Source organism: Perissodus microlepis, chromosome 3 (assembly GCF_051167445.1).
Source record: "Perissodus microlepis isolate ML-2025 ecotype Zambia chromosome 3, ASM5116744v1, whole genome shotgun sequence".
NCBI lineage: Eukaryota > Metazoa > Chordata > Actinopteri > Cichliformes > Cichlidae > Perissodus > Perissodus microlepis.
In genome coordinates, this window is record NC_140463.1 from 51059801 (window position 1) to 51070500 (window position 10700).

The window sequence follows — 10700 nt, forward strand, 5'->3', positions numbered from 1 at the left end:
AGTGCGTGGAATGAGTCTTCAGTTGAATGTTTTTTAATAGGCAAAAAATACTTAAATAAGTAAACGGCGAGTCGAATTTTTGTCTTTTTCTATTTTTGCTGATCCGAAAATTGATCCGATCCGAACCCGTGAGATTTTTGATCCGTTGCACCACTAGTGAGGAGGCAAAGTTATTAACAAGATGATCGACCTCAGTTGGAGTAGCGTTGAGGTAGCTGCTCTGCTCTGTGTTGGTAAAGAGCATTGAACATGATAACAATGGGTGGATTAAATTCTAGTTACAGCACTTTCAGAAAGACATCTACTTTGATGAAATCTACTCCCCACTGCTGTGTAATCAATTATTGTAAATTTAAATGTTATCAGGAAATGATCAGAAACACCTCTACATCTCGTTTGGCTCTCAGCGAAGGCGGTCGCACTTTTCTCCTCTCCTCTCCCTTATCTTCCCTGCTTAGCTTCTTATGTCCTTGTCTTGTCTCGTGCTTTTTTTTTTTTCACTTCCCTGGAACACTCTCTCACAGTCTGTGTCTAAAAACCTAAAAGAGAATTATGGATTTGATCAACTGGTCTCTGAATGCTATTGACACCCTTTTCTCAACGAGAAGTCTGGGCTCGGGAGAGCCCGAGTGCCCTGGAGGGACTTTCCCTGCCCAATACACGATGGACGGGTGGCAGAAATGGAGGATCGTGTGCCTGGCGGGACTGTCGATCGAGGACGCTGAAGATATCTACCTATTCGGAACCATGATAACAGGGTTCTTGCTGATCGGAGCTGGCTTGGCCCTGGCTTATTGGAGAATTAAGAAAGCGGAACCGGCTGTTCAAACCCCCACAAGGCTGCCAGCTGGGATTGAAACGATGCGACGAGGTGCAGCTTCTCAGAAAGGGCTCACTGAATGCAGCATGGTTAAGAGCTTGGAGGCGCTTACGGCTGCAGTGAATACTCAGAATAACACCTCTGAGCGTATATTGGATTAGATCAGGGAAGAATCCACTCAGAACAACACCTCTGGGCGGAAGCTGGATTACATCGCGGATCAGTTGGCTGCGGTCGTGAGGTCTCAGAATCTGCTCTGTGAGCAAAAGAGTGACAAGACCACGGAATTGAAGTTTAATAACATCATGGAGAAACTCGCAGCTATCCAACGGGAGATTGAGAGACCAGTGTCGGACTGTTAAAAACAGCTTGAAATTGTCATGAGTTGTTTGTAAAAGAAAAATCACCATCATAATGCGGCTACCCCTTCGGTGCCAGCTGAGGGCTCAAGGCTGGAGCTGAACAAAAACTCCCTGATAACGACTGTGTTGAGTCTGTTCCTTCCCATTCCATGCAAGGCCACCTGGGTTGGCTGGAAGACTGTTTACTTAGCCTGGCAGGGCGAAGGACACTGTCTCAGCTGAACTCTGGACACGCACACACATACACACACACTGATATGCACACACTCATCCCCCCTCCTTTTCCAAATGCCTTCGATGCTTGCTCCCTGCGGAGGAACACGGCGGGTCTGAGCCCGCGCTGGAATGGTAGCGCTGGGCAGGGCGGCTGCTGTGTTTGCTTTGGATTACTCCTCACCCCTCACCCAACCTGTGGCTTGTTATGTCCTTCATAATGTTGTGTTGTGGACATTTATGTGCTTTTTGTGCAGAGGAGTTTTTTTGTTTCCTGTTCCCATGCTGTCCTACCATGGGAGCACAGCATGAGCTGAGCAGAGGTCTCTTTTTTTCCTCTTGTACTTTCCCATTGTAATGTACATTTCAGTGTTTTCTTTCTGTAACGCTACTGATCTCCGACTTGTATCCCCATGTCTGTGTTGTGTGTGTAAGGTCGGGGGGGGGGGGGTCCCATTTCACTGCAGGGCAACCTGCATGTGGCGAATAAAGCTTGGATTGATTGATTGATTGATTGATAAATGTTCAGTTTCTATGACATATGTTAAAACAAGATCAAGAGCCTGCAGGCCACCTCCGGCTCGTTGGGCTTTTTATTCCAGCCCGCCGAAGATTGGTGTCTCTCATCCATGTCTCAAGCCATGAAGTCGGGGCAGGGCATGCAGTGTGAAGTTACTCTAATTAAGTAATGACCATGGCAGACCTGATGACACATTCATGCTTTTTAGCATCTCTTCATTCAGACACACAGAGCTGCAGCTTCCACGCCCACATACCCCCATCGCCCGGCTGAGGCCGGGAGCCATCTGGCCGAGCCTACTCTACCACTGCGAGCGGGAGAGGCCCTGGTCAAGCGACGGGGAGATGTGAGTTCAGGTGGCTCCCTGCGAATTAAGCGGCACCGGTGAAGCTCTTCCGGAGGTCGGCCACGTGACAGGTAGATTTGCCGTGGCCGGCACAGTCGTGAGCCCCAGCTCACAGGTGGCTGGGCAGATGTCCGGCGTGCACCGGTCTCTGGTGGGGGTGAGGCCGGTCTGGCGAGCGCACCAATCTCAAGCTTGGCGCACGACTCGCACGCCAGCTCCAATCAAGCAGGCTCCCCTGGCACAGGGACCTCTATCTCCTCACGTGGCTCCTCCGTCGCCGCCCCCGCTCCCAGCTCAAGCAGCAGAATGGCTTGGAGGTGTGTTCGCCTTCTTGCAGGACAGTGACTTGCCATGTTGAGCTAATCGACGGAGACTTAACTAGCATGCTAAACACAAATGTGGAGTCATTTACATTATATTCCTTGGCATTGGATGAAAGTAATGACATAAAGGACACCGCTCAGCTTTTAAATTTTTTCAGAGGGAATAATGACAATTTTGAGATAATGGAGGAGTTTTTGGCCATGGAATGCCTAAAGGGGAAAACATGGGGAGAGGACTTGTATCACAGCATGTCGGAGGCCATCAAGAGGCACAAGCTACCTTGGAGTACACTCGCCAAACTCACCACAGATGGATAGCCGCCAAATCTGACTGGAAAAAAACTCGGGTTGCTCAAAAGAAATCTGTATTGCACCTTGATCACGTAGTGAAGCCTGTTGTAAAATGCATTAACTGTATGAGAGCAAGGGGACTTCAGCATCGTCAGTTTATTACGTTTATTGACGAAATTGACGCTGATCACCAGGACTTGCTTTACCACTCCAATATCTGCTGGTTAGGTTTGGGGAAATCATGTCAACGAGTGTGGGAGCACAGAAAGGAGATTGTCTCATTTTTGGAACTACTTGAGAAAGATGGTGATTTTCCTGAGCTGAGTGACACAGATTGGCTTTGTGATTTAGCTGTTGCTGTGGACATACTGGCACACATGAATTAGCTGAATGTGAAGCTGCAAGGCAAAAACCTGTTTGTGCATGAAATGTACACTAACGTCAACGCTCTTAAAATCAAGCTGGTTTTATTCTCAAAACAAATGTCACATAAGTCATTCGCTCATTTCCCCACACTGGCTATGCTGAAAGAGGCCCCTCAACATGTGAAAAAATACAGGAAATCACTGGATGACCTCCATGCGGAATTCTGCCGTCAGTTCTCTGATTTGGGGAAAATTGAATTCACTTCAGCTGGTGTCATGTCCCTTCACACAAGACTCTGAAACAGCGCCACAGGAGTTGCAGTTGGAACTGATTGATCTGCAATGTGACACTGTCTTAAAGAAGTTCACCTCTCTTAAACTGGATGAGTTTTATGCATCATTAAACACAGCCAAATTTCCAAAGATCCAGAAGATGTCACAGAGGATGCTGGTAGTGTTTGGCTCTACGTATGTATGTGAACAGACTTTCAGCATGATGAGCAACAACAAAGCATCCCACAGATCCCATTTGAGTGATGAACACCTCAGATCTGTTCTGAGAATTGCCACAACAAATCTAACAACAGATTTCGACGCACTGACAAAAAAGGGTGATCAACAACACTGTTACCACTAAAAGTGAATGTCAGTATTAATGTTTTTGTTTGATATGTATGCATCTGGTGCTGGCCTGGTCCGTTTTGTAAATTTTAAACTTCAGTGTGGCCCTTGAGCCAAAAGTTTGCCCACCCCTCATCTACTATTGTGATTAAAGTGGGGGGTGGCTTCTTTTACATTTTAAGAGAAGCCAATTAAGTCTATTAACAGATTAACTGCTGTGTTGAGGATGTCATTTGAAGCACCAACATCACCCACAATAATTAATTTATCTCAGATGAGCACTAAATCAGATAAAAAGTCTGAGAAATCAGACAGAAACTCTGTAAGGTCCAGGTGGACGATAGATGATAATGAATAAGGCTGGTTTTTGAGTTTTACAGCTAGGTTGGACAAGGCTAAGAATCAGGGTTTCAAATGAATTGAAAGTCTGTCTGGGTCTTTGGTTGATTGATAGGTTGGTGTGGAAAATTGCTGCCACACCGCCCTCTTGGCCTGTTCGAGGTTTCTCATAGTTTCTCATAGTTGGAATGACTCGGTAGTGTAGATTTATTTAAACTAACATAATCATCCTGCTGCAACCAGATTTCTGTAAGGCAGACTACATCAATTTGTTGATCAATTACCTTTTAATCATCTTTTATCATACCTTTTATCCACCAATAATCACTTTTTACAGGAGGAGGGCCCTGATCTTGATCCTGCTGTCATCTCTGGATGCTATGTATATGCTCTATGTATGTACAGGGTGGGCCATTTATATGGATACACCGTAATAACATGGGAATGGTTGGTGATATTAAAGTCCTGTTTGTGGCACATTAGTATATGTGAGGGGGCAAACTCCTTAAGATGGGTGGTGACCATGGTGGCCATTTAGAAGTCGGCCATCTTGGATACAACTTTTGTTTTTTCAATAGGAAGAGGGCCATATGACACATCAAACTTATTGGTAATGTCACAAGAAAAACAATAGTGTGCTTGGTTTCAACGTAACTTTATTCTTTCATGAGTTATTTACAAGTTTCTGACCACTTATAAAATGTGTTCAATGTGCTGCCCATTGTGTTGGATTGTCAATGCAACCCTCTTCACACACTGATAGCAACACCGCAGGAGAAATGCCAGCACAGGCATCCAGTATCCGTAGTTTCAGGTGCTGCACATCTCATATCTTCACACCATAGACAATTGCCTTCAGATGATCCCAAAGATAAAAGTCTAAGGGGGTCAGATCGGGAGACCTTGGGGGCCATTCAACTGGCCCACGACGACCGATCCACTTTCCAGGAAACTGTTCATCTAGGAATGCTCGGACCTGGCACCCATAATGTGGTGGTGCACCATCTTGCTGGAAAAACTCAGGGAACGTGCCAGCTTCAGTGCATAAAGAGGGAAACACATCATCATGTAGCAATTTCAAATATTCTAAATGGCCACCATGGTCACGACCCATCTTGAGGAGTTTGCCCCCTCACATATACCAATGTGCCACAAACAGGACTTTAATATCACCAACCATTCCCATGTTATTACAGTGTATCCATATAAATGGCCCACCCTGTATATATGCTGCCCCCAGCAGACAACAGCAAAAGGGATGGGATTTCCTATCACACAAACTGGAAGAAGATCTCAAGCTTGTTGCTGCTCACATTAAAGGGCTTTGAGTAGTGTCTGCCCTTCCTTTTTTCTACAATTCAATTCAATTTTATTTATATAGTGCCACATCGCTTTATATTGTACGTTACACCCTACAATAATACATACAGAGAAAAATCCAACAATCATATGAAGGTCACATATTTCACAACCCGTTGCTATTTATGATATACTTCATACATATACATGTACAATATCTTACCTAAAGTGTCATATTAAATAAATAAATAAATAAACTACTTAAACGTAAATTCATGCCCTGATGAAGTTTATCATTTCTTGAAGATGGTTTCTTAAGTGATTCGTTATCAACTTCTGTTTATATAGTTTTAGTTCCTTATTTTGTACTTCTTGATTAGTTAGAGGTGATTTTTGGTTTATTACTTCACTTGCCCCACCACCCTCACCCTGTGGTGCATAAATACTTAATTGAGAGACTCTGGCTAGCCGGGCCATACCCGATAGCTTATGTATAAAAAGCTGCATCAGTCCAAATCATCAGCGGTTTGATCCACGTATGGATTGAAGTGTATTTGTGAAAGTGTTGGACTGTTCCTTTATCAGTGTGTAACAGTGTGTGTATGAGAGCCATGTAATGTCCATGTGTGCATGCTGAAAGAGACTGTGCTGGTCTGACCTCCCTCCACCTTTCAGGTTGGAGCCTGCTGGAGTCCGATGGTTAAGACCAGGTCTGAGGAAGTGTAAGTGTGTTTTTAATGTGATTCATGAAAACAAAGCAGCACACATTCAACCATCTTCAAACTGTCACATCACTCAGTGGCTGTGTCCCAATTAAGAGACCGCACGCTTGAAGTACGCATTTTGAGTGCGATTACGTCACCGCCACGCATCGACGGCTGTCCCAATTCGAATTGTACTTCAAACGCATACCCCAAATCGCCGTCGATTTCCCCAAATATCAAGCGTGGTCCAGTGCACGCTTCGTGGTCCCAAATATCCCACAATTCATAGCGCGGCGGTGGATGTGGATAATTTTGCTGCAAAATACGGCAGACGGCAGAAGGGAGCGGCCGAAGAGCGAACTGTCAAAAGTAAGTACTGAATATGATGTCACTTATTTATGTGCGAATGTTTAATAATAAAGAACATTAAAACACTGTTGGCCACATGTCGGCAAAGTTATGTGACATTAGTGATGCTTGTAGTAACTTGGTTTTAAATCCTTTACTTTAAAATATACACCGTTCAGTAGTCGACCTCAATCTTGCAGAGAATGTGATGATTTTGTGGATAATTAAAGTCAGTCATATATCCACAAACACAACAAGCTGAAAGTCAGTGATGCTGCTCGGTTTGCAGTCCTGAATATCACGGCACAAGCAGGATTCACTGCACTGTTAATGTTAGCTATGTTATATTGCTTCCTCTGTTTGGTGGTGTCGAGCCAAACGGACTTTAACGTGTGTTTGAACGAGCTGACGGTTCACTCGTTAGGCTGAAAGAAAGATGCTTTAATCACAGGAGTCACACATGTATCCACTGTACCATCTGGGAACTCTTCTTGTTTAGCACTCGTAATAACACAAACACTAAATCCTCCTTCTCTTGTGCTGTTGTGTAGCAGTGTGTACACCTGAGACTGTCACCTGTCTGTCCTGCACTCCCTCTCTGTTTCTTTCTCTCTGATTGTGGAATAAAAGTATGAACATGTATTTATAAGTTACACTTGTGTTTGAATCCTGCAGCTTATCACACATTTGATTTCCATGTGTGACAACTGCAAGTGTCCAGAGTGAGGACAGACTGAGGGACCCACTGCTGCACATCATCTGTGAGGCTTTGCACCCCTGATGATCCACCAGGACAAATTCAGCAGTAGGGATGGGTATCGTTTAGGTTTTATCCGATACCAGTATCAAACCGGTACTTTTGAAACGGTGCTGGTGCTTAAACGGTGCTCAAACCGGTGCTTAAAGAATGAAGAACACAAACTTTGTCCAAAAACCTCTCATGTTTATCTGTTTTTTGTACAAAGATAACAATGTTAGCCTTTTCTGCAGCTATAGGGCATATATGGTATCACTCTTGGTTGGAAGCAGTGCTTAAACAATGGAAAAAACACAAACTTTGTCCAAAAACCTCTCATGTTTAGCTTTTTTTTTTGTAAAAAGACAACAATGTTAGCCTTTTCTGCAGTTATAGGGGATTTATGGTATCACTCTTGGCTGGAAGCAGTGCTTAATCAATGTGGGGAAAAAACACCAACTTTGTCCAAAAACCTCTCATGTTTAGCTGTTTCCCACTTTTTCTTTGGTCATTTTAGCTTTTTTGGCCAGGGTGAAGGGAGTATCTGCCATCAAACAAGAAGACAGCCGCATGTAACTATGACGGTGTTTGCTAGTTCACCTTAAGTGCATTAATTTAATAACATGGTTAGCCTACTCAACGTAAATTACACACGAACAACATTAAGCTACTGACCCAGAGAAGAACGGCTGCTGCTGCCATCATCATTTTTGCTACACTGGCAGGGCTAGGGGCCAGGACTCTCCTCTCTGGGTTTTTGGGGGATGTTGCTAACTCCGGGACCGATAACAGGCACCAAACCCGCAGTAGATGTGCTTGATGTGAGGTCTCGCAGCAAGCTATCAAATACGGTGCATTTCTCGGCTTTTTAAAAAAACGCTATGCGTCGCCAGGTGTTTCATCAGATTCGAGGTGTTACCTCCTTTGCACAGTATCACCTTAAAGCACTTGTTGCAGGCTGCTGAGTTTGCATCTTTTGCTGTGAAGTACAGCCAGACTTTTGACTGCTTCACCTTGGGCGGTTTTAATCTGTAGCTCTGCTCTAAAAGAACATACGTACCTGGGCCCGCCTACTATGCTTGCAAAGGTAAAATGATTGGCTGGAATCCAAAGTGTATGACATCTCAGGAAAAAAAAGCACCGAAATAAAGCACCAAAATGTGCGCTGCTTTTCGGTCTGGTTACTACCGTTTATGTCAGAACCGGTGCCATAATACCGGTACCCATCCCTACTCAGCAGTGTGTGAGGAAGAGGAGGAGGAAGAGCCAGCAGCAGCTGACAGATGGAGAGAATAGACAGACTGTTCCCTGTTTGTGAAGGACTGCTAGAAAAGTTTAACATAACTAATTGTCTGTCCTGAATCAGTCTTATTAGGTAATGTTCAAATATTTTTATCATCCCAGTGTTTTCAGTGTGGGAGAAAGTACTCAGGGCCTTCAAGTTACACACTATGAAAGGCAGCAACAAGTTTAATATTCAGAAAACTAAAGTATGTATCAGCAGCAGAATGGAGCTAAAAATAAATGTTTGTTTCAGTTCTACGAAGCTTTGAGTATTTTGGATTAGTAGCACTGCTGTGTTTGTTGCATCACATTGCTGTAATTGTTTATATGCTTTATATATTCTGAGGTAAGTTGATCTATAGTGTCACATCATATTCTATAAGGATGTTATGTGTTTGTATACTTTCTGCCCAGTTTGACCCATTTAGCAGACGTCAGCCTGTATCTATTCTGTATGACTTAAAGCAGTTATGACATGGTCTGATTTTCTCACCCAATAAAGGAATATTTAATATACCAGTCTACTCTTCATTCTATCAGAAACAGTATTTACAGCTCGTGTATTTTGTTTTTACACATATATGTAAGCATTGAGCCAAATGTAATGTAATGCCAACATATTAAACGAAAACGAAATAAATAATTGACCCAGAGTTCAAGCTCACTGTTGTTATGTATCCTGTAATATATATATATATGTCATAATACTCTGACAATACATATAATATTGGCCATATTATATTTACATTACCAAAGTGAGATGACTTTAGTCTCATGAACAACATGAGCTAATTGTTATTTACTAACTAATCTTGAAATGACTGTTCAGTACAGAAATGAAGCCCAAAAATCATGTTTTACAGAATCGTGATCTCTTCTTCTCGTACTTAGTGTGCGTACTTCAAGTGTGCGGTCTCTTAATTGGGACTCAGCCAGTCACATCTCTGATGTCAGGAGTCATCATCAAAGTGTCAATCAATGAACAGATGATGGATCAATAACTGCAGCTGGATTGTGTTTGTTCACTCCATCAGATTCCTTTCAACTCACAATCGACACAAACACAGTACACACAACGCTCAAACTGTCTGACAACAACAGGAAGGTGGCACGTGTGGAGGAGGTTCAATCATATCCTGACCATCCAGACAGATTCGATGCGTATCCTCAGCTGCTGTGTAGAAATGGTATGACTGGTCGCTGTTACTGGGAGGTCGAATGGAGAGGAAAAGTTGATATATCAGTGAATTATAGAAGAATCCAAAGGAAAGGTGAAGGTGATGGCGGTGTGTTTGGATGGAATGATCATTCCTGGAGTCTGTGCTGCTCTAGTAATGGTCCTCTTCGTGTCTGTCACAATAATCTAGCAAAATCATTCACCAACTCCTCCTCCTCCTCCTCTTCCTCCTCTGACTCTAACAGAGTAGCAGTGTATGTGGACTGTCCTGCTGGCACTCTGTCCTTCTACAGAGTCTCCTCTGACACTCTGATCCACCTCCACACCTTCAACACCACATTCACTGAACCACTTTATCCTGGGTTTTGGTTTAGTTCTGGTTCGTCACTGTGTCTGTGCTGATTTGAGTGTAAAGAGTGTCCTCCTGTTAGAGAAACACTCTGACTGTTGAACAGATAGTTCAGTCTGTACATTTCTGTCTCTTTCACTCAGAAACACATTTTCAGATTCATGGATTCAATCAGTTGATGTTTTAAACTGTTCTAAATGATTCCTTGTAAACTTCTTCCTCTTCAGTCCTTTAAAGATGGAAAGTCCCATTATACCAGGATCCACATGTTGTTTTTATTTTTCCACTCAAAACTTCACAGTAAATATCAGTATGTTGTGTTTTACCTGAAGCTCATTAAGATCACTTCTAAACAATAATACATACATATATATGATGATTGATTTCTACAGTATGGTATTCATTATATAGTAATACTAAATCAAAGTGGTTGACTTGTGACCTTACAAAATAGGTGTGATTTGAGTCAAATTGCAGATGTTCCAGATGTTTTCAGTCTCTCTGTTTTTCTGTGTAAAAGGGGAAAAATTGGGAGCAAAAAAAGTTAACATGTAGATATCACTGCAGTGAATATCAACTTTGATTTTCAGGACATTTTAGGAC

The 10700-nt window shown here is 43.1% G+C and overlaps 2 pseudogenes; both read left to right on the forward strand.

Annotated features, from left to right (window-relative positions):
* Positions 1 to 10357, forward strand: part of LOC146391814 (protein NLRC3-like) — a 44615-nt pseudogene extending 34258 nt beyond the window's left edge.
* LOC146391815 (uncharacterized) lies at positions 553 to 2902 on the forward strand (annotated as a pseudogene).
* Positions 10358 to 10700: the final 343 nt, after the last annotated feature.